At 41.6% G+C, this 20,732-nt stretch overlaps 1 non-coding gene across 1 annotated transcript; it reads right to left on the reverse strand.

Moving 5' to 3' along the window:
• Nucleotides 1-8,383: 8,383 nt before the first annotated feature.
• Nucleotides 8,384-8,508, reverse strand: LOC112133627 (small nucleolar RNA SNORA40). Its single transcript, XR_002915258.2, has one exon. It is a non-coding gene; the product is annotated as a small nucleolar RNA SNORA40 (small nucleolar RNA).
• Nucleotides 8,509-20,732: the final 12,224 nt, after the last annotated feature.

Here is a 20,732-nt window from a genome sequence, read left to right on the forward strand (position 1 = left end):
TCTTCAGGACTTCAGGGGAAATATGTAGACTTAAGGTATACAGATCAGGAGATATCAGCATAGGCATGGTAATTGAAGCCTTGGAATGAGTGAGCTTGCTCAGAGAGAATGGCAGGGAAAAGCACAGGTCCAGTCAAAATCTTATAGGGACCACAGAAGATCCTGCAGGAGAAACAGCATGGTCAGAGAGACAAGGGAGAGTGTGATAGCACAGAAGCCAAGAGACAGAGGTGAGTCGTCGGTGGAGTTAAATGCTCCCTTCAGAATTCATCCAAAGAAATAACTAAGGATAAGCCCAAAGACTTGCCTACAAGACTATTTCAGTACTGTCTGTAATGAGAAAATATTGGTAGTGGGGAAAGGAAGGGGGAATCCAACAGTAAGATTGTTGTTAAATAAATATTGGTACATCCATGCAATGGAATGTTGTGTAATCTTTAAATCGCATTTCTGAAGAATATTTAATGACATGGGAAAATGTTAAGTAGAAAAAGCATCTGTTTAAAAATTATGATCCCACTTTTGCTTTTAAAATTATGCTTAATCATACAGATATATTCACAGAATATTTAGACCATAATGATATGCAATATATAAAAATGTTAACACCAAAAGTTGGAAATGGATTAGAAACAGGCAAGACTGGGTAGTGGAATTATTGGATGGATGGTTTGTATTTTGTTGATTATATTTTTCTCATTTTCCACGCTGAACATATAGTCCTTTTACACTAAGAAAAATCTTAATAGGTTTTTGGTTAAGAAACTTATAACACATAACACATAATATGCAGTGATTAAATTTTTGTTTTGTTTTGTTTTTTTGAGACAGAGTCTTACTCTGTCACCCAGGCTAGAGTACAGTGGCACGATCATAGCCCACTGCAGCCTTGACCTCCCGGGCTCAAGCTATCCTCCCACCTCAGCCTCCTGAGCAGCTGGGACCACAGGCATGCACCACCATGCCCGGCTAATTTTTTTTTATTTTTTGTAGAGACATGGTCTCCCTGTGCTGCCCGGGCTAGTCTGAAACTTCTAGGCTCAAGGGATCCTCCTACCTTGACATCCCAAAGTTCTGGGATTACAGGTGTGAGCCACCATGCCCAGCCCAGTGATCAAATATTATACTTGGAGAAACTAGGTACCAACATGGTACAATATGTGTGCTGTAACATTAAGTTATAGCAGGTTATATTACTTTATAGAAAGATGCAGGATAAGGACTTGGTAGAAGAACTGTCAAAGATAAAGCTGGGGCCGGGTGTGGTGGCTCACGCCTGTAATCCCAGAACTTTGGCCGGCCTAGGTGGGTGGATCACTGAGGTCAGGAATTCGAGACCAGCCTGGCCAACATGGTGAAACCCTGTCTCTACTAAAAATACAAAAAGTTAGCTGGGCATGGTGGCTCATGCCTATAATCCCAGCTACTCAGGAGGCTGAGGCAGGAGAATCACTTGAACCTGGGAGGCAGAGGTTGCAGTAAGCCGAGATTGCACCATTGCACTCCAGCCTGGGCAACAAGAACGAAACTCCATCTTAAAAAAAAAAAAAAGATAAAGCTGGACACTAGTTGAAGACAGCAAAGACAGATTTTATTCAGTAATTAACTGTGGTAGGGGAAACAGCTGAGTTCAACTGTGAGTTGCACAGAGGTGTCTTGGAAGATGGGGGAGTAGGAAAGAGGAGCGGGCCTGGCCCCTGTAGTGTCACAGAAGTAAAACATTACAAAAAGTGGGGAAGTGAGGTAGGGTCAATATCCATGTAATTAGGCCATCTGGTTCTGCCAACTGGCATTTATCCAAGTTAGGCTTCTACCCTCCCTCAGAGTCTGGGAGACAAAGGCCTTATCCTTCTTCATAACATTCAAAGGAATGGGTTTTCAGGGCCTTGACAGAGACACTCCTGAGCTGTAGAAGATACACATCCATCTCAAAGGGACAAAGGGAGTTTTTTCAAATAAATGCTCTGAGAAAGGGATGTGAAGGGCCCATGACTGGGTGTTGCTGGAACAAATGGTAAATTCTTTTGGCAACCTTGAGCTTTGCTAGACTGGAACTCAAGGCGGGCCAGGTCATCCCAGGCACATGGCCTTAGGATGCTAAAGCAATGTCAGCGTTTGATCAAGTCTCTTAGAGCAGTGGTTTAGATGGAGATGTTTGTGCCAAATATGCAGTTCTCAAGAGTTAAGGTATCCGTGATCAAAGGGTGGGACAGATCCAAGACAGGCAGAGCAGGTCCTTTTCCTGCCCAGCTGGGTAAAGGCCTCTGCCCTGTTAATCATGGAATAAATGAGTCCCTGGACTTTAATGCTTACCCAGTGCCCCCCACAGAGTCAGTTCATGGATGAAGGGACATCCTGGGAACACATGCCATATTGTCCTTGTTCTGAGGCCTCCACACACAGCAGGGCCTCACACAACGTCACGCACACACCAGAGAGGGCACAAGAAAAGGCTGAAAACCTGCCCAGGTTCTGCATGCCAAGCCAAGTGCCCTAACTCTAGGCTTCATCACCCGGAGGAAGAGGTGCCATTTTCTAATCTGCCTGCCCAGAGGAAGTACCTTTCTTTTATATATATATATATAAAAGAAATATATACCTTTTCTTTTATATATATATTTTTTATTATATTTTAAGTTCTAGGGTACATGTATACAACGTGCAGGTTTGTTACATATGTATACATGTGCCATGTTGGTGTGATGCACCCATTAACTCGTCATTCACATTAGGTATATCTCCTAATGCTGTCCCTCCCTGCTCCCCCTACCCCACAACAGGCCCCGGTGTGTGATGTTCCCCTCAGAGCAAGTACCTTTTCTAAGCAGAACAAAGCGTCCTTCTATGCTAATGTGACCCTAACTGCATTAGGTTTGACACCGGCAGGCAGATTCAAGATAATTTGGGATCATCTTTTATAGGGCCCTATAACAAGACATAATTCATTATAATTGAAAATTAATTTCAGTACATTATTTTGGTTTTTGGTGGCATAGTCTATACTTTGAGGACTTGTTATACACTCAGTTAGTCAAAACATACGTAGTATTTATACCTGTGTTTGCTAAAGGTAGAGAGCCATTATCATCCCACCTCCCTACCTCCATTCATCTTCCTGCCCCTCCCATTCCCCCACCCCTCTACCACCAGCTTCATTTACTAATTTAGAAAAATATTGCAAAGCAGAAAGCAACAATGTTACTGCTTGTCTTTCTTTATGTCAGTTTAGTTGCCCAATTGAGGAATTTGATTAACAGCTAAATTCTGTACTGTAGATAATGCTGGAACTAAAAATGCTTTCAAAGTAAAAATTTGCATATGGAAGCAATCGATGTTGTAATAAAAAAAATATAAAGCAAAGACTACTCCAACTTCAAAAATCAAAAATCAATCAAACAAACAAAACCTGTGAAACTGAATACTCCAACTTGACAAGGATGACTTAAGAAAAGATCAGGCAAAACATTTGAATTCTTTTATGTTGGAAAGGAGCCAAAATGAGAGACAGGAACAAAGATGAACTTTCAGCTCAAACAAAGACACAACCCACTGGGAAAGGCATGTTCTGCCAAGGCTTAGAGAAGGGACTCTCTTTTTCTTCCCCATATCAAGGCTGACACAATACACAAAGTCTCTCAATTTTTCATCCTGGCCTTGATCTGAAAATGCTACAGCAAAATGAATTAGTGCTGGGGTGGGGATGGAGTGGAACTAGGCCTTCAGTGTGGGGCAGGCTTCCTTGGGCTCTCCAGTTTGCCCTGGTTCTCAAGCTTCAGTATCAAAAATGCAGAGACCTGGGTCTTCTCTCTCACTGCCTGGGCAACACAGGGAGACCCTGTCTCTACAAAAAATAAAAAAAAAATTAGCCGGGCATGGTGGTGCATGCCTGTGGTCCCAGCTGCTCAGGAGGCCGAGGTGGGAGGTTAGCTTGAGCCTGGGAGGTCAAGCAAGGCTGCAGTGGGCTGTGATCGTGCCACTGCACTTCTAGCCTGGGTGACAGAGTAAGACTCTGTCTCAAAAAACAAACAAAACAAACCAAAACAAAAATGTATTCACTGCATATTATGTGGTATGTGTCATAAGTTTCTTAACCAAAAACCTATTAAGATTTTTCTTAGTGTAAAAGGACTATATGTTCAGCATGGAAAATGAGAAAAATATAATCAACAAAATATAAACCACCCATCCAATAATTCCACTACCCAGTCTTGCCTGTTTCTAATCCATTTCCAACTTTTGGTGTTAACATTTTTATATATTGCATATCATTATTGGTAGTGAGATTCCAATCCAGGAAATCAGGAATGGGACCAAAGAATTTTAAAATAAGCAATACAGGTCTATCTTTATCAAAACTCTTTATAGCTGGTGAGAAACTGAGACAACAAAATGTAGTATGTCTATGGTGTAGAGAGAAAATGTTGATTAAATTGTTCATCAACTCTCCTAGTTCGTTTGCAGATTTTTTAGAGTTTTCTATGTACAAGATCATGACACCTCAAATAGAAATTTACTTTCTCCTTTCCAATCTTGATTGCTTTATTTCTTTTGCTTGCCTAATTGTCCTGGCTAGAACATCCAGTACAATGTTGAATAGAAATGATGAGAGAAAACATCCTTGTTTTGTTCCTGATCTTAGAGGAAAAGCTTTCGGTCTTTAATCATTAAGTATGATGTTGGATGTGGGTTTTTCACAGATGCCCTTTATTGGTTTTTGTCAAATTTTTTTTCTGTGTCAATTAAGATTATCTTGTGATTTTCTTTTACTCTGTTAATTTGGTGCCTTCCATTGATTCACTTTATTTATTTATTTATTTATTTATTTTTTGAGACCAAGTCTCACTCTGTTGCCCAGGCTGGGGTGCAGTGGCACAATCTCTGCCTCCCGGGTTCAAGCTATTCTCATGCCTTAGACTACCTAGTAGCTGGGACTACAGGCGTGAGGCACCATGCCCGGCTAATTTTTGGATTTTTAGTAGAGACAGTGTTTCACCATGTTTGCCAGGCTGGTCTCGAACTCCTGACCTCAGGTGATCCACCCTCCTTGGCCTCCCAAAGTGCTGGGATTACAAGTGTGAGCCACCATGCCCAGCCTGATTCACTTTCATATGATGAACAAACCTTGCATTTGTGGGATAAATTGATTGGTCATGGCATGTCATCCTTTTCATATAATGCTGGCTTTGATTTTCCAGTATTGAGGAATTTTGCACCCATGTTCATAACGGATACTGGTCTGTAGTTTTCTTTCCTTGTGATATCTTTGGCTTTGTTATCAGAGCAATACTGACCTCACAGAATAATTTAGGAAGTATCCCCTCTTCTATTTTTTGACAGCATTTAAGAAGTACTAGTGTTAATTCCTCTTTAAAGGTTTGGCAGAATCCAGCAGTAAAGCCATCTGTGCCTGGGCTTCCTTTGTGGGTAGTTTTGGATTACTAATTCTTTTTACTAGTTATAGGTCTACTTAGATTTATTTTCTTGAGCCCATTTTTACAGTTTGTGTATTTTTAGGAATTTATCTATTTCATCTCAGTTATCTAATTTTTTGGCATACTAATCATAGTATTCTCTTATATCCTTGCTATTTCTGTAAGATCAACAGTAATGTCTCCTCTTCCACTCCTGATTTGAGAAATGTGAGTCTTCTCTCTTTTTGTTTTATCAGTCTATCTAAAGACTTGTCATATTTTGTTGATCTTTTCAAAGAACGAATTTTTGGCTTAGTTGACCGTCTCTATTGTTTTTCTATTATCTATTTATTTCCATTCTTTTCTTTTTTTTTTTTTTTGAGACGGAGTCTTGCTCTGTCACCCAGGCTGGAGTGCAGTGGCGCGATCTCAGCTCACTGCAAGCTCCTCCTCCCAGGTTCACGCCATTCTCCTGCCTCAGCCTCCCGAGCAGTTGGGACCACAGGCGCCTGCCACCACGCCCGGCTAATTTTTTGTATTTTTAGTAGAGACAGGGTTTCACTGTGTTAGCCAGGATGGTCTTGATCTCCTGACCTCGTGATCCGCCCGCCTCGGCCTCCCAAAGTGCTGGGATTACAGGCTTGAGCCACCACGCCCGGCCTTATTTCCATTCTTTATTTGCTTCCTTCTTCATGCTTTGGATTTAGTTGGCTCTTCTTTTTCTAGTTTCTTAAGGTAAAAGGTTAGGTTACTGATTTGAGATCTTTCTTCTTTTCCAATGAAGGTGTTTACAGGTATACATTTCCCTCTGGGCACTAGTTTTGCTGCATCCTGTAAGTTTTGGTATGTTGTGTGCTTGTTTTCATTCACTTCAAAGTATTTTTGAATTGCTGTTGGGATTTCTTCTTTGATCCACCATTTACTTAGGAGCATGTTGTTTAATTTTTACAAATTTGTTAATTTTTCAAATTTTCTTATGTTATTATTTCTAATTTCATTCCATTGACAAAGACATACCTTATATAATTTTCATTTTTTAAAATTCATTGAGACTTGTTTTATGGCCTAAAATATGGTCTATCCTGGAGAGTGTTCCATGTGCCCTTGAGAGCAACGTGTATTTTGCTGCTTTGCAATGGAGTGTCCTATATATGTCTGTCAGGTCTGGTTGATAAATAGTATTGTTCAAGTCATCTATTTCCTCACTAATTTTCTGTCTAGTTGTTTCACTCATTATTGAAAGTGTGGTATTTAAGTTTGACTATCATTGAATTGTCCATTTCTACATTCAGTTCCGTCAGGTTTTGCTTCATGTATTTTGGGGCTCCGTTTTAGGTAATTATGTGTGTATAATTGTTATATCTTCCTGATGGATTGACCCTTCTATCATAAAAAATGCCCTATATCTAGTAATTTTTTTCATTAATGTCCATTTTGATCCTACTATAGCTACTGTAATTCTCTTTTGCTGTGTGCATGGTATCATTTTCCATCTTTTTAATTTCAACTTATTTCTTTGATGAATAACTTTTTATATGCTTATTGACCACTTGAATATCCTCTTTTGTAAAGTGCCTCTTCATGTCTTTGCCCGTTTTTTATTTTCATTTTTGTCTCTATCTTATTGATTTGTTGCAGTTCTTCACATGTTATAGATACAAGGCCTTTGTAGAATGTACTATTGCAAATGTTTTTTCTGCTTTGTAGAGTCTCTTTTCACTTTTTTTTTTATTTAAAGTTAATAATTTTTATTCAAGGAATTCCATGTTGTGATTTCTTCCACTGTCCATCAAGGTCACTTTAGATCCTCTAAAGAGCTGGAGTCAAAAGATTTATCTTCAAGTTAGCCCTTTTTATAAAACTGATGCTTATTTTAATCCAGTTGTCCTGTCAGCCCATAATTCTTTTATTTTGGCTTCTGTTATCTCCTTTTAATATGGATATACTGATGAAGACTTCAAAATTCACCAAGAATCTTTGGGATCTAATTTCTTCAACCAATTTACTTTAGGGTCCTTTTTACTGTAGGTGGTGGATCTGCCTGGTTCTCAATTTGACACCCCTCTATTAACATGAATGAGTTCAAATCATATTCATTCCTAAGTGATCACACTTAAGAATAGTACAGATGTGTGGAATATGCCAATACCTTTAACTCCAGACATCATCAAGATAAAAGCCTTTAAAACAAAAAGCCATCGTATGTATCAAGTCAATATGAAATTGGAATGCAAAATTAATACTGCTGAGGATTTCCCCATATCCCATGCTGTTTAACTGCCTCTTCTACAGTCCTAGAATCAATTTTTTTTATTAAGAGACAGGGTCTGGGCCGGGCGCGGTGGCTCACGCCTGTAATCCCAGCACTTTGGGAGGCCGAGGCAGGTGGATCATGAGGTCAGGAGATCGAAACCATCCTGGCTAACACGGTGAAACCCCCGTCTCTACTAAAAAATACAAAAAATTAGGCAGGCGTGGTGGTGGGCGCCTGTAGTCCCAGTTACTCAGGAGGCTGAGGCAGGAGAATGGCGTGACCCCGGGAGACGGAGCTTGCAGTGAGCTGAGATCGTGCCACTGCACTCCAGCCTGGGTGACAGAGCGAGACTCCGTCTCAAAAAAAAAAAAAAAAAAAGAGACAGGGTCTGTCTTAATAAAACAAAGCCTGTTACCCAGGCTGGAGTACAGTGGTGCCATCAAAGCTCAGTGCAGCCTCCAACTCCCAGGCTCAATCCTCTTGCCTCAGCCACCCCTTCCTGAGTAGCTGCAACCACAGACACATGCCCCAATACTCAGCTAATTTTTAAATTTTTGTAGAGATGAGGTATTTGTTACTTTCTTGCCCGGGCTGGTCTTGAACTGCTGGCTTTAAGCAATACTCCCACCTCGCTGTGGGGATTGCAAGCTTGAGCCGCTGTGCCTGGCCTGGAACCAACCTTTATGGCTATCAATACTCCTATCAGTTAACTGTCTCAGGTATCATATCTTATATGTATCAAAACTCATACTGAACAATGAGTTCTGGGTTGCAAAAGAGGATGTATTTTTGCACCTATCCATACGTCTTTGTCCACAAGTTAAACAAAAACATACATGTCACACACGTCCATTTAAAGAGACCACCAAACAGGCTTTGTGTGTGCAACAAGGCTGTTTACTTCACCTGGGTGCAGGCGGGCTGAGTCGGAAAAGAAAGTCAGGGAAGGGAGATAGGGGTGGGGCCGTTTTATAGGATTTGGGTAGGTAGTGGAAAATTACAATCAAAGGGGGTTGTTCTCTGGCGGGCTGGGCTGGGCGGGGGGGTCACAAGGTGCTCAGTGCGGGAGCATCTGAGCCAGGAGAAGGAATTTCACAAGGTAATGTCATCAGTTAAGGCAGGAACGGGCCATTTTCACTTCTTTTGTGATTCTTCAGTTACTTCAAGCCATCTGGATATACGTGCATCATATCCCCTGTCACAGGGGATATGATGGCTTAGCTTGGGCTCAGAGGCCTGACATTCCTGTCTTCTTATATTAATAAGAAAAATAAAACAAAAGTGTTGGGGTGGCGAAAATTTTTGGGGGGTGGTATGGAGAGATAATGGGTGATGTTTCTCAGGGCTGCTTCTAGTGGGATTAGGGGCGGCGTGGGAACCTAGAGTGGGAGAGATTAAGCTGAAGGAAGATTTTGTGGCAAGGGGCGATACAGTGGGGTTGTTAAAAGGAGGATTTGTCAAATAGAATTAGTGATGGCCTGGATGTGGTTTTGTATGAATTGAGAAACTAAACAGAAGACACAAGGTCTGAATTAAGAGAAAGAGAAAAACAGGTATTAAAGGACTAAGAATTGGGAGGACACAGGACATCAAATTAGAGAGTGCCCAAGGGGGTTCAGCGTAATTACTTGCTTCATTGGTGAGTTTTTGGGCTCTATCCTTGACAGAGTTTTTTTATGTTGTCATACACAAGGCCAGATTGATTTAGGTGAAAACAACACTCTTCATTTAAAAATATACAGAATCCTTTTTTTTTTTTTTTTTTTTTTAGCAGTGAGTAAGTCGAGGCCTCGGTGATTTTGGAGGAAAGAGAAACGCAAAGCCAGCAGTTGTTTGTTAAAGAAGGATTAGAAACAGCTAGGAAAGAGTGAGTGAGATTGATAGTGTGGTGGAGACAGCTGGGGGAGGTATTGAATTTTTAATAGAAATAGGGTTTCACCATGTTGGCCAGGTAGGTCTCAAACTCCTGACCTCAAGTGATCTGCCCACCTCGGCCTCCCAAAGTGCTGGGATTACAGGCATGAGCCACCATGCCCAGCCAAATCTTTGCTTATTTGGGCTGGTTTTTTTTTTTTTTTTTTTTTTAACATAGCATTATGGCAATGACTGACTAATACATTAGATATTGCCTACTTCTTTTCCAAAGTGGTTGTCCTAACTTTTACTCAAATCAGCACTATGTTAACATTCCCTTTGCTTTACATCCTCCCTTTGTCAGACTTTTAAACTTTTGAGTCAGATAGATGTACAGTATCTTCTTAGTGTGGTTTGAATGTGCATTTTCATAATTACAATAAAATTGAGAATATTTTCATGTTTATCGACCGTTTTAGTTTATGTTCCTATTTATTGACTGTTGATTTCTTATATATATTCTTCCGTACGTCTGAAAGATTCAAGAACAAGTTTAAGAAAGAAAGAAAAGCAAAATGCAGAATAATAGATATAAGGACATACGTGTGTGTGTGCTCATGTATATTCAATACATATATATCAATATGTGTTTTTATATGAATAGTTTGTTTTTGTTTTTTAGGCAAAGTCTCACCCTGTCACCCAGGTTGGAGTGCAGGTAATATTTATTTTTTGAGACAGAGTCTCACTCTGTCGCCCAGGCTGGAGTGAAGTGGCATGATCTCGGCTCACTGCAACCTCCACCTCCCGGGTTCAAGCAATTCTCCTGCCTCAGCCTCCTCAGTTGCTGGGATTACAGGCACACATTACCACGCCCAGCTAATTTTTGTATTTTTAGTAGAGATGGGGTTTCACCATGTTGGCCAGGCTGGTCTCGAACTCCTGGCCTCAAGTGATCCACCCACCTCGGCCTCCCAAAGTGCTGAGATTACAGGCATGAGCCTGTATAGTGTGTGTGTGTATATATATATTTTTTGTTTTGTTTTGTTTTGTTTTTTGAGACAGAGTTTCGCTGTTGTTGCCCAGGCTGGAGTGCAATGGCGCGATCTCGGCTCATTGCAGCCTCCACCTCCCGGGTTCCTGCGATTCTCCTGCCTCAGCCTCCCAGGTAGCTGGTACAGGCATGTGCCATCATGCCCAGTTAATTTTGTATTTTTAGTAGAGATGAGGTTTCTCCATGTTGGTCAGGCTGGTATCAAACTCCCGGCCTCAGGTGATCCGCCCGTCTCAGCCTTCCAAATTGCTGGGATTACAGGCATGAGCCACCGTGCCCGGCCCATAGTATATATTTTTTAAATTAAACAATAAAGTTGAAGAATTATTAAAGGACGTTTGTAGTAAACTGTAAAAGCAAACTGACAAAACTTGTAATTTGTTAAAAAAAAAAAAAAAGGTAAAAAAGTAAGGTAAGGATAATGTTCCTGATGTGGGTGTGGGGAGATGCTTAACATTGCTAGAATTTTGGTGGAAATGAGTAGGAACCAGAGAGTCAGCCAGATGGCCAGGTGAGATTGGATCTCAAGTGAACTCCTGCAAAGTCTTTGATCTCCCTGTGGTAAAGGATTAATGGCCCATGAAGCATAAGTTAATGAACTAGATCAGTAAAACTTCAACCCTGCTGCATGCTAATATTACCTGAGAAACTTCTAAAGTAAGGATCTAGGGCAGGGTGCAGTTCTGCATGCCTGTAACCCCAACACTTTGGGAGGCCAAGGCAGAAAGATTGTTTGAGCCAAGGAGTTCGAGACCATCCTTGGCAACACAGTGAGACCTCCCGGTCTCCACCAGAAAAAAAAAAAAAAAAAAAATTATCCAGGTTTGGTGGCACGCGCCTGTAGTCCCAGCATTCAGGAAGCTGAGGCAGGAAGATGGCATGACCCCAAGACTTTGAGGCTGCAGTGAGCTATGATCGCACCACTGCACTCCAGTCTGGGTGACAGAGGGATACCCTATCTCAAATAAATAAATAAATAAATAAATAAATAAATATCCTGGCTAGACGCCGTGCCTCACTCCTGTAATCCCAGCACTTTGGGAGGCTGAGGCAGGCATATCACCTGAGGTCGGGAGTTCAAGACCAGCCTGATTAACATGGTGAAAGCCATCTCCACTAAAAATAAATAAAATTGGCCTGGTGCGGTGGCTCATGCCTGTAATCCTAGCACTTTGGGAGGCTGAAGCGGGTGGATCACCTTAGGTCAGGAGTTTGAGTGCAGAATGGCCAACACGGCGAAACCCTGTCTCTACCAAAAATACAAAAATTAGCCGAGCGTGGTGGTGGGCACTTATAATCCCAGCTAGTCAGGAGGTTTAGCAGGAGAATCGCTTGAACCCGGTGTGGCAGGGCAGAGGTTGCAGTGAGCGGAGATCGCACCACTGCACTCCAGCCTGGGCGACAGATTGAGATTCCATCTCAAAAAAAAATTAGCTGAGCGTGGTGGCAGGCGCCTATAATCTCAGCTACTCAGGAGGCTAAGTCAGGAGAATCACTTGAACCCCGGAGGCAGAGGTTGCAGTAAGCCAAGACCGTGCCATTGGCCGGGTGCGGTGGCTCACACCTGTAATCCCAGCACTTTGGGAGGCCGAGGCGGGCAGATCACCAGGTCAGGAGATCAAGACCATCTTGGCTAACATGGTGAAACCCTGTCTCTACTAAAAATACAAAAAATTAGCCGGGCATGGTGGCGGGCGCCTGTAGTCCCAGCTACTCCGGAGGCTGAGGCAGGAGAATGGTGTGAACCCGGGAGGCGGAGGTTGCAGTGAGCCGAGATGGTGCCGCTGCACTCCAGCCTGGGCGACAGAGTGAGACTCCGTCTCAAAGCAAAAAAAAGATCGCGCCATTGTACTCCAGCCTGGGCGATAAAAGTGAGACTCTGTTTCAGAAAAAAAGCCTAGGATGTACCTCAGAATAATTGATCCAAAAATCTTTCTTTCTTTTTTTTTTTTTTTTTTTTTGAGACGGAGTTTCACTCTTGTTGCCCAGGCTGGAATGCAATGGCGCGATGTCGGCTCACTCTAACCTCCACCTCTCAGGTTGAAGCAATTCTCCTGCCTCAGCCCCCCGAGTAGCTGGGGTTACAGGCGTGTGCCACCATGCCCGGCTAATTTTTTTTTTCCCCCAAGATGGAGTCTTGCTCTGTCCCCCAGGCTGGAGTGCAGTGTTGAGATCTCAGCTCACTGCAACCTCTGCCTCCGGGTTCAAGCAATTCTCCTGCCTCAGCCTCCTGAGTAGCTGGGACTACAGACGCCCGCCACCATGCTCAGCTAATTTTTGTATTTTTAGTAGAGATGGGGTTTCACCATGTTGGCCAGGCTGGTCTTGAACTCTTGACCTTGTGATCCTCCCGCCTCGACCTCTCAAAGTGCTGGGATTACAGGCGTGAGCCCCCGCACTCAGCCCTAATTTTGTATTTTTAGTAGAGACAGGATTTCACCATGTTGGCCAGTCTGGTCTCAAACTCATGACCTTAGGTGATGCCTCGGCTTCCCAAAGAGCTGGGATTATAGGCGTGAGCCACCACACCCGGAGTGATCCAAAATCTTAATTGAGATTTTGCAGAAGTCGTGGCTCTGGAAACAGTATTTAAAAAAAAAATTGTCCAGGTGATTACTATGAGCAGACAAGGTTGAAATTCCACAATATAGATGCCAATATGTAAGACATCAAACAACACTGTTTGGGAAAATAAGATTTTTTTTGGCATGCAGTTATTATGAGGTTTTTAAACTTTAAGTGTAATGAAATTAGGACAAAGTTGTAGATTTCTGTTAGGTAACATCAACAGAGGGTAAAAGGAAATTATAACTTAAAAAATATTTCTATCTCAAAATAAAGTTTCTTTGAATGACTTTCATTCAATGATTATTTATTGAGAATCAATGACATGCAAAGCCTTTTGCTAGAGCTATGGGATTTTTTTTTAAATGGCTGAGAAATGGCTCTTACCCTCAAAGTAGTTTCATTCTAGTTAAGAGATACAAAGAGTTAGAGATAAAACAGGGCAGAAAGAAATGCCAAAGTGGAAGAAACGAAGTGTATGGGAACACTGAGGAGATTAACACTGGTGAAGAGGATGGGAATGGGGAGGCTTCATGGAGAAACCAGGATTTGAACGCAGTTTGAAGAATGAGCAGCATTTCAGAAGGTGGAGAAGTTGGGAAGGGGCAGAGTCCCAGTCTGGGGAACAGTAGGAGCCACTGTTGATACTTGGGGAGGTATCCATCCAATCTATCCATCTCTCTGTCTCTGTCTGTCTGTCTCTCTCTGTTCCTCTCTCTATATAGTGTGTATGTAAATTATATACATACATATATAATACATGTTACATATATGTATACATAAAATAAAATCTTGAGATCCCCAACTCACCATGCCAAAGGGAAAGTTAAGCTTGGGACCTGAGTCACACAAAAACTGCTTTCCTTTAGTTCACAGATAGCTGTAATTTCACATGCTTACTTTGTCTTATGTATACTGTAGATGTGAGCACAAGTCAAATGTGTAATTGCCTTTTCCCTGACTCCTTTTTTTCACATGTAAAATGTAGAGTCACTGGGCACTAAAAAAAAAAAGCCTCACAAGAATATGACCGCTTGCCTCATTACCTACCCTCTGCCGCTTCTTCCCCTTTCCTCCTTCCCTTCCTGTTCACTATTTCCCCTTTAAATATTGAAGTCCTCCAAACCCTCTTTTGAGGGTTTTCTCTTCTTTTCATATCCTTTGCCCATTTTTCTATTGGGTTATTTTTATTTATCGTTTTGCAAGACAAAGCACAGGACACAGATCCTACTGTGACTTGTGTTTCTTCTTCCTGGGTGTGTCCCCAACCTTGACAAAATAAACCTCTAAATCGATTATTTGCCTCAGTCACTTTTTGGTTTACACATATACGTATGGGTTATATACATATACATATGTAAATGTATATACACATCACATAGGAATAAACTAAGCAATTGTTTGGGTATATAATTACATATATATTTGATATACTTATGGAGGACCTATCTAATGTCTCTAATATACTGTGTCTATTTATTTATACATTCACGTATATGTTTGTGTGTTGGGGGGGTGTGGGGTATATTTACTCTTTTTTCCCCACTTTTTGAGACAGTCTCACTCTGTTATCCAGGCTGGAGTGCAGTGGCTCCATTGCAGCTCACTGCAGCCTCAACCTTCCCAAGTTCAGGTGATCCTCCTGCCTCAGCCTCCCAAGTTGCTGGGACTACAGGCGTGCACCACTACATCTGGCTAATTTTGCTATTTTTCTTCTTCTTCTTTTTTTTTTTTTTTTTTTTTTTTTTTTTAGAGAGATGGGGTTTTGCCATATTGCCCAGCCTGGTCTCAAACTCCTGAGCTCAAGTGATCGTCTCCTCCCACCTCGGCCTCCCAAAGTGCTGAAATTACAAGCAAGAGCTGCACCCAGCCATGTTTACTCTCTAATGTGTGTTGTTTTTATTCAAAAACTGCAGTGCTCCCTTGCCTGAAACTTTTTGCAGACTTCCCATCACTTACCAGGTTAAGTGCAAGCTCTTTGCCTGTTGCGCCAAGCCTATGTGCTCAGGTCTCTGTTTGCCTCTGTCTCCAGTCTTCTCTTGAGCCACTCTGGCCACTTTTCAGAGGGATCTACAGTGGGGGAATGAAAGAAAGAATGCTCCTCCTGAGCACCTTCTTCCAAAGTGGAGTCCTTTCAGCAGTTGTTTTCAAGATTAATATGTCAACATGACTATTGTTACAGGGATAATGAAAAGACCTTAGGGGAAGCAGCCTGAAAGCAAGACTATGACCATGCAGAGAGGGAGCCAAAAGGCAATGCCTGCTTTATGGGCTCCCTCCCACACTACCCAGAGACAGAGCCACCTCCTCCCAGACTGACTTCCCCGTATTTGGACTTGGCTTTCATGCTGCTGTAGTCATACTGAGAACTTTAGAAACTGCCCCTAGGTCCTTGAACAAGCCCAGCTGTTTCACATCTCTGTGACTGTACTCATTTTCATCCCTCAAGCTTGAATGCCCTTACCTACCATGGTCTGCTAGGCAAACTCTAATCATCTTTCAAAACTCAGCTCATGCAACATTGTTTTTTTCCATGTGGAGACCACAGTGAGGTATTCCCCACCCAGTGATTTAGAAATAAGATTGCCACAAAATAACACAAGCAAACCACAAATATCATAAACGTGATTAGCCCTCTGGAGGAGAAAACCAAGCAATTGTGTATAAATATGTAAAGAATTTAGAAATTCTCTAATTTCAAAAAGAAAAAAATGAGAAAGTGGTGTTGGATACTCTCAAGGACAGAATATGGAAAGAACTCCAATGTAATAAACAGAAAACCATTAATTAATTGTATTTGCCTTGATTACAGCAATATCATGTGAAGAAAAGGGTCTGGTAAACCCAGGAAACACAGAGTTACGGTGGGGATGAGGGTAGATGGGTACACATCATTAATTTCCACTGCTATATATTAGCCTAGAATATGAAATCAATTATAATTTATCTTCTACTGGTAGAAATTAAGATGGTTTTCAATAGTTAGCCATAATAAACAATGCCCAATGAGCATTTCATTCATGTCTCCTTGTGCGCATGAGCTCATATTTTCTTTCTTGAGACGGAGTTTCACTGTTGTCACCCAGGCTGGAGTACAATGGCGCGATCTCGGCTCACTGCAACTTCCACCTCCCCGATTCAAGAGACTGTCCTATCTCAGCCTCCCAAGTAGCTGGGATTACAGGCGCGTCATCACACCCAGCTAAGTTTTGTATTTTTAGTAGGGACGGAGTTTCACCATATTGGCCAGGTTAGTCTCAAACTCCTGACCTCAGGTGATCCGTCTGCCTCAGCCTCCTAAAGTGCTGGGATTCGAGGCGTGAGCCACTGTGCCCAGCCTCATATTTTCTTTTTTTTTCTCTTATTTAAAATCAAGACAGGGTCTTGCTCTGTCTCTCAGGCTGAAGTACAGTGGGGTGATCATGGCTCACTGCAGCCTTAACCTCCTGGGCTCAGGTGATCTTCCCACCTTGGCCTCCCAAAGTGGAGATTATAAGCGTGGGATTATAAGTGTGAGCCACTGTGTCTGGCCTAGCTCATATTTTCCCAGGGTATGTGTTCAGGAGTGGGATTACTGAATAATAAAGTGTGAGCCTATTCATCTTTATTAGATAAGGTCAAATTGTTCTTTAAAGTGGTTGCACCAGTTTATGCCGCCACCAACAGTGTAATAGTGTTCTTGTTACAGAAATGAAAGATGTCTGAGGAAAATCTAAGCAGAGAGGCTTTTTGTGGTTGACCTAGAGTGATGCATGAAGTAGGTGTTCAGAGTAACATTTTGCATTATAGTGAGAAACAATCTGAATTTTAGTAGTAAATTGTTTTACTAATTGTACATTTATGTAATAAATAAAATGCTGTAAGTTTAAAAAACAAACAAAAACAACAACAACAAAAAAATAGCATTCTTGTTGTTCTGTATTCTTACCAACACTTGGTATTGTCAGACTTAAATGTTTGATAATTGGATGCAATGGAAATGCTATCTCATTATGGTTCTACTTTGCATTTCTTTGGTTAGTACTGAGATTTCACATCTTTTTATATGGCTATGGCCACTTGAATTTCCTCTTATTTTCATATCCTTTGCCCACTTTTGTACTGGGTTATTTTTATTCTATTTATTGTTTTGTGGGAATTCCATATGTCTATGTATTGTGAGTGTGTGTGTGTGTGTGTGTGTGTGTGTTGGGTTTATTCTCCTGGTTCATAGCTTGCTTATTCATTTAAAAAAAAACCTCTCTGTTCCTCAGTTTTCTCATCTGTAAATGTGTATGTAAATTATATACATTATTAAACAATATATGTAATGTCCTATAACAGTACCTAGCATATTAGAAAACACAATATAAACATTTGTTTGTATTATTATCAGCGTCTTTGGATGAAGTTTTAATTATTTTTAAAGTATCTTTTAATAAATAGACAAATTAAAATTTTAATGCCTACATTTATAAATATTTTCCTCTATAGCTTATGCTTTTTATATCTAACACTGGCTTTTTATATTTACTCTATGCTTTGCCCATTCTCTTTTTTTTTTTTTTTTGAGATGAAGTCTCGCTTTTTTTCCCCCAGGCTGGAGTGCAATGGCATGATCTCGGCTCACTGCAACCTCCGCCTCCCAGGTTCAAGCGATTCTCCTGCCTCAGCCTCCCGAGTAGCTGGGATTACAGACACCTGCCACCACGCCTGACTAATTTTTAGTAGAGACGGAGTTTCACCATGTTGGCCAGGCTGGTCTCAAACTCCTGACCTCAGGTGATCCGCTAGCCTCAACCTCCCAAAGTGCTGGGATTACAAGCATGAGCCACCACGCCTGGCCAATGCTTTGCACATTCACGAAGTGTTTTCACTAATTAAAAACTTTCCCATCAAACACTCTAGAACCTATTATAATTGGGAGAATATGGAGAATACCTAAATCATTTCCTAAGTGTTTTAAAGGATGATGATTGCTTTTCTAGATATCATCATGAATACCAAAGCCATGCTTTTGTTCACTGAGTTTAACTCCCTAAAACAAGGGTTTTTAAAATTATGATGTCTTGTTGAACACATACGGGTGGTTCTTGCATGGTATTCAAATTTTAAATTTCTATTTCTGTATGTGCTTTTTTTCTTAGAGACAGGGTCTTGCTCTGTCACCCAGACTGGAGTGCAGTGGTGCAGTTATAGCTCACAGCAGCCTCAAACTCTTTGGCTCAGGTAATCTCCCTGCCTTAGCCTTCTGCATAGGTAGGACTACAGGCACACACCATCACACTTGGCTAATTAAAAAAAAATGTTTTTATAGAGACAGGGTCTTGCTCTGCTCCCCAGGCTGGGCTTGAACCCTTGGGCTCACGTGATACCCCCTGCCTTGACCTCCTGAGTAGCTGGGCCACCATGCCCCACCTTTTTGTTTCTGTTATTTTCTTCTCCCATTTTTTCCCAGCATTGCAAATGCCCCCATCTTTTCAAATGCTGATATTTTACATATATACCAGAATTATTCTTCTTTTACTCTTGTAAATCTTACTAGACTTCAACAAATATATAAATCCTTTAACAAAGACCACGTCTGTTCAGTGAGCTGAGTTGATTTGCTGTTCTGTGAAATAAAACCTTACACATGACATTAGCTATGTATTGTAGTCATCTTGCAATGTCACTGTTAGTGATGAAAATCACTTCCAGAACCCTCAGTGGTGGATTATTTCCTTCTGTTCTATTGAAGACATTATAATACTTGTTGGGAAAATTTCATGGCTACAAAAGTGGTAGCAGTCACTATTCAGTGGAATTGTTGGCAGATACAGAGCAACCCTGTTGAAACACAGAGAGATCAAGATGGGCTATAAGCCACAAAACTTCACAGGACGACTTTGATACCTGAAATAAATGCTGTGCAAGTTCCAAAGTTCCTTCCTGAAGAGAAGTCCTGCTTTGCCTAGATACCTCAGGGATTTGTCTCCAGAGCTCCAGTGGTTTCTGCTCAGCCATAAATGTTAAGAATTTTAGCTTTCATGATTAGTTGTCTACTTTGCCACCTTCTTGGGATTTACAAAGAAAAATGCTTGCATGCCAAACCCTCCTCAGAGAATATATATGGAATTTTCTGTCATTCAATTTATATCAGAAATCTAGCCCAAATAATTTATATTCCAGGAAGATTACTGTATTAGTCCATTCTCGCATTGCTATAAAGAAAATCTGAGACTGGGGAATTTATAAAGAAAAGAGGTTTAATTGGCTCATGGTTCTGCAGGCTGTGCAAGAAGCATGCAGTATCTACTTCTGGAGAGGCCTCAGGGAGCTTTTACTCCTGGCAGAAGGCAAAACAAGAGCAGGCGTCTTACATGGCAGAAGCAGAAGCAAGAGAGTAAAGGCGGAGGTGCTACACACTTTTAAACAACTACATCTCATAAGAACTCACTCACTGTTGCAAGGACAGTACCAAGGGAATGGTGCTAAGCTATTCATGCAAAACTCCCTCCCCATGATCCAATCACCTCCCAACAGGCCCCACCTCCAACATTGGGGATCACCTCTCCCACCAGGCCCCACCTCAGATATTGGGGATTACAATTTTTTTTTTTTTTTTTTTTTTTGAGATGGAGTCTTGCTCTGTCATCCAGGCTGGAGTGCAGTGGTGCAATCCCAGCTCACTGCAACCTCCGCCTCCTGGGTTCAAGCAATTCTCCTGCCTCAGCCTCCCAAGTAGCTGGAATTACAGGCACCTGCCACCAAGCCCAGCTAATTTTTGTATTTTTAGTAGAGATAGGGTTTCACCATGCTGGCCAGGCTGGTCTTGAACTCCTGACCTCAGGTGATCCACCCACCTCAGCCTCCCAAAATGCTGGGATTACAGGTGTGAGCCACCACACCCAGCCAAGAATTCTTAGTCATCCTTAATCCTTCTCTTTTTCTCACGATCTGTGTCTGTCAGGATTTGCTAGGTTATGCTGCAGTAACAAACAGCCCCAATTCTCAATGGCTTAGCACAACAGAAGTTTATTTCTCATCCTAACTACTGAGTTAGAGCAGATGCTCTGCTCCACTCTCAAACCAACTCTAGGATCCAGGATGATGGAGCAGCCACAAACTACAACATTTTTGTTTACCACAAGAGTCAGAAAAGAGTTCCAAAGGGTTTCATGTTGGCAATTTGATGCTTAGCCTAGAAGTGACACAATTTACCTCTGCTAGAGCTGTTAATAACTGGCTCAACCACCCAACCACAGGAGGTCAGAAAGTATAACACTATCAGGTGCCCAACAGAAAAATTAATAAGCAGCATTATTGACTACTACACTCAGGATGGACTCTCCAGAAGCAGACCGTAAGATAAAGATTTGTGTGAGAGCAATTTATTAGGAAATGTTTTGAGGAAAAAACAATAAGGAATCAAGGAAGAGAGACAGGGAAGGAAGGAAGCCAAGCAAGTGTTCAATAGCAAACAAAATCCCATAGAGGGTAAGGTAGGCTGAATCCCACAGAGCAATTCTGGAGACAGTCATACCTCAGAGCAGTCTGGATTGGGGCAAGGAAGCTGGAGACTTTAAACTTCTGTACCAGGAGTCATTTGTAGGGCCCTTGCCAGGGAGATGTA

The sequence above is a fragment of the Pongo abelii genome, chromosome 4, assembly GCF_028885655.2.
Source record: "Pongo abelii isolate AG06213 chromosome 4, NHGRI_mPonAbe1-v2.0_pri, whole genome shotgun sequence".
NCBI lineage: Eukaryota > Metazoa > Chordata > Mammalia > Primates > Hominidae > Pongo > Pongo abelii.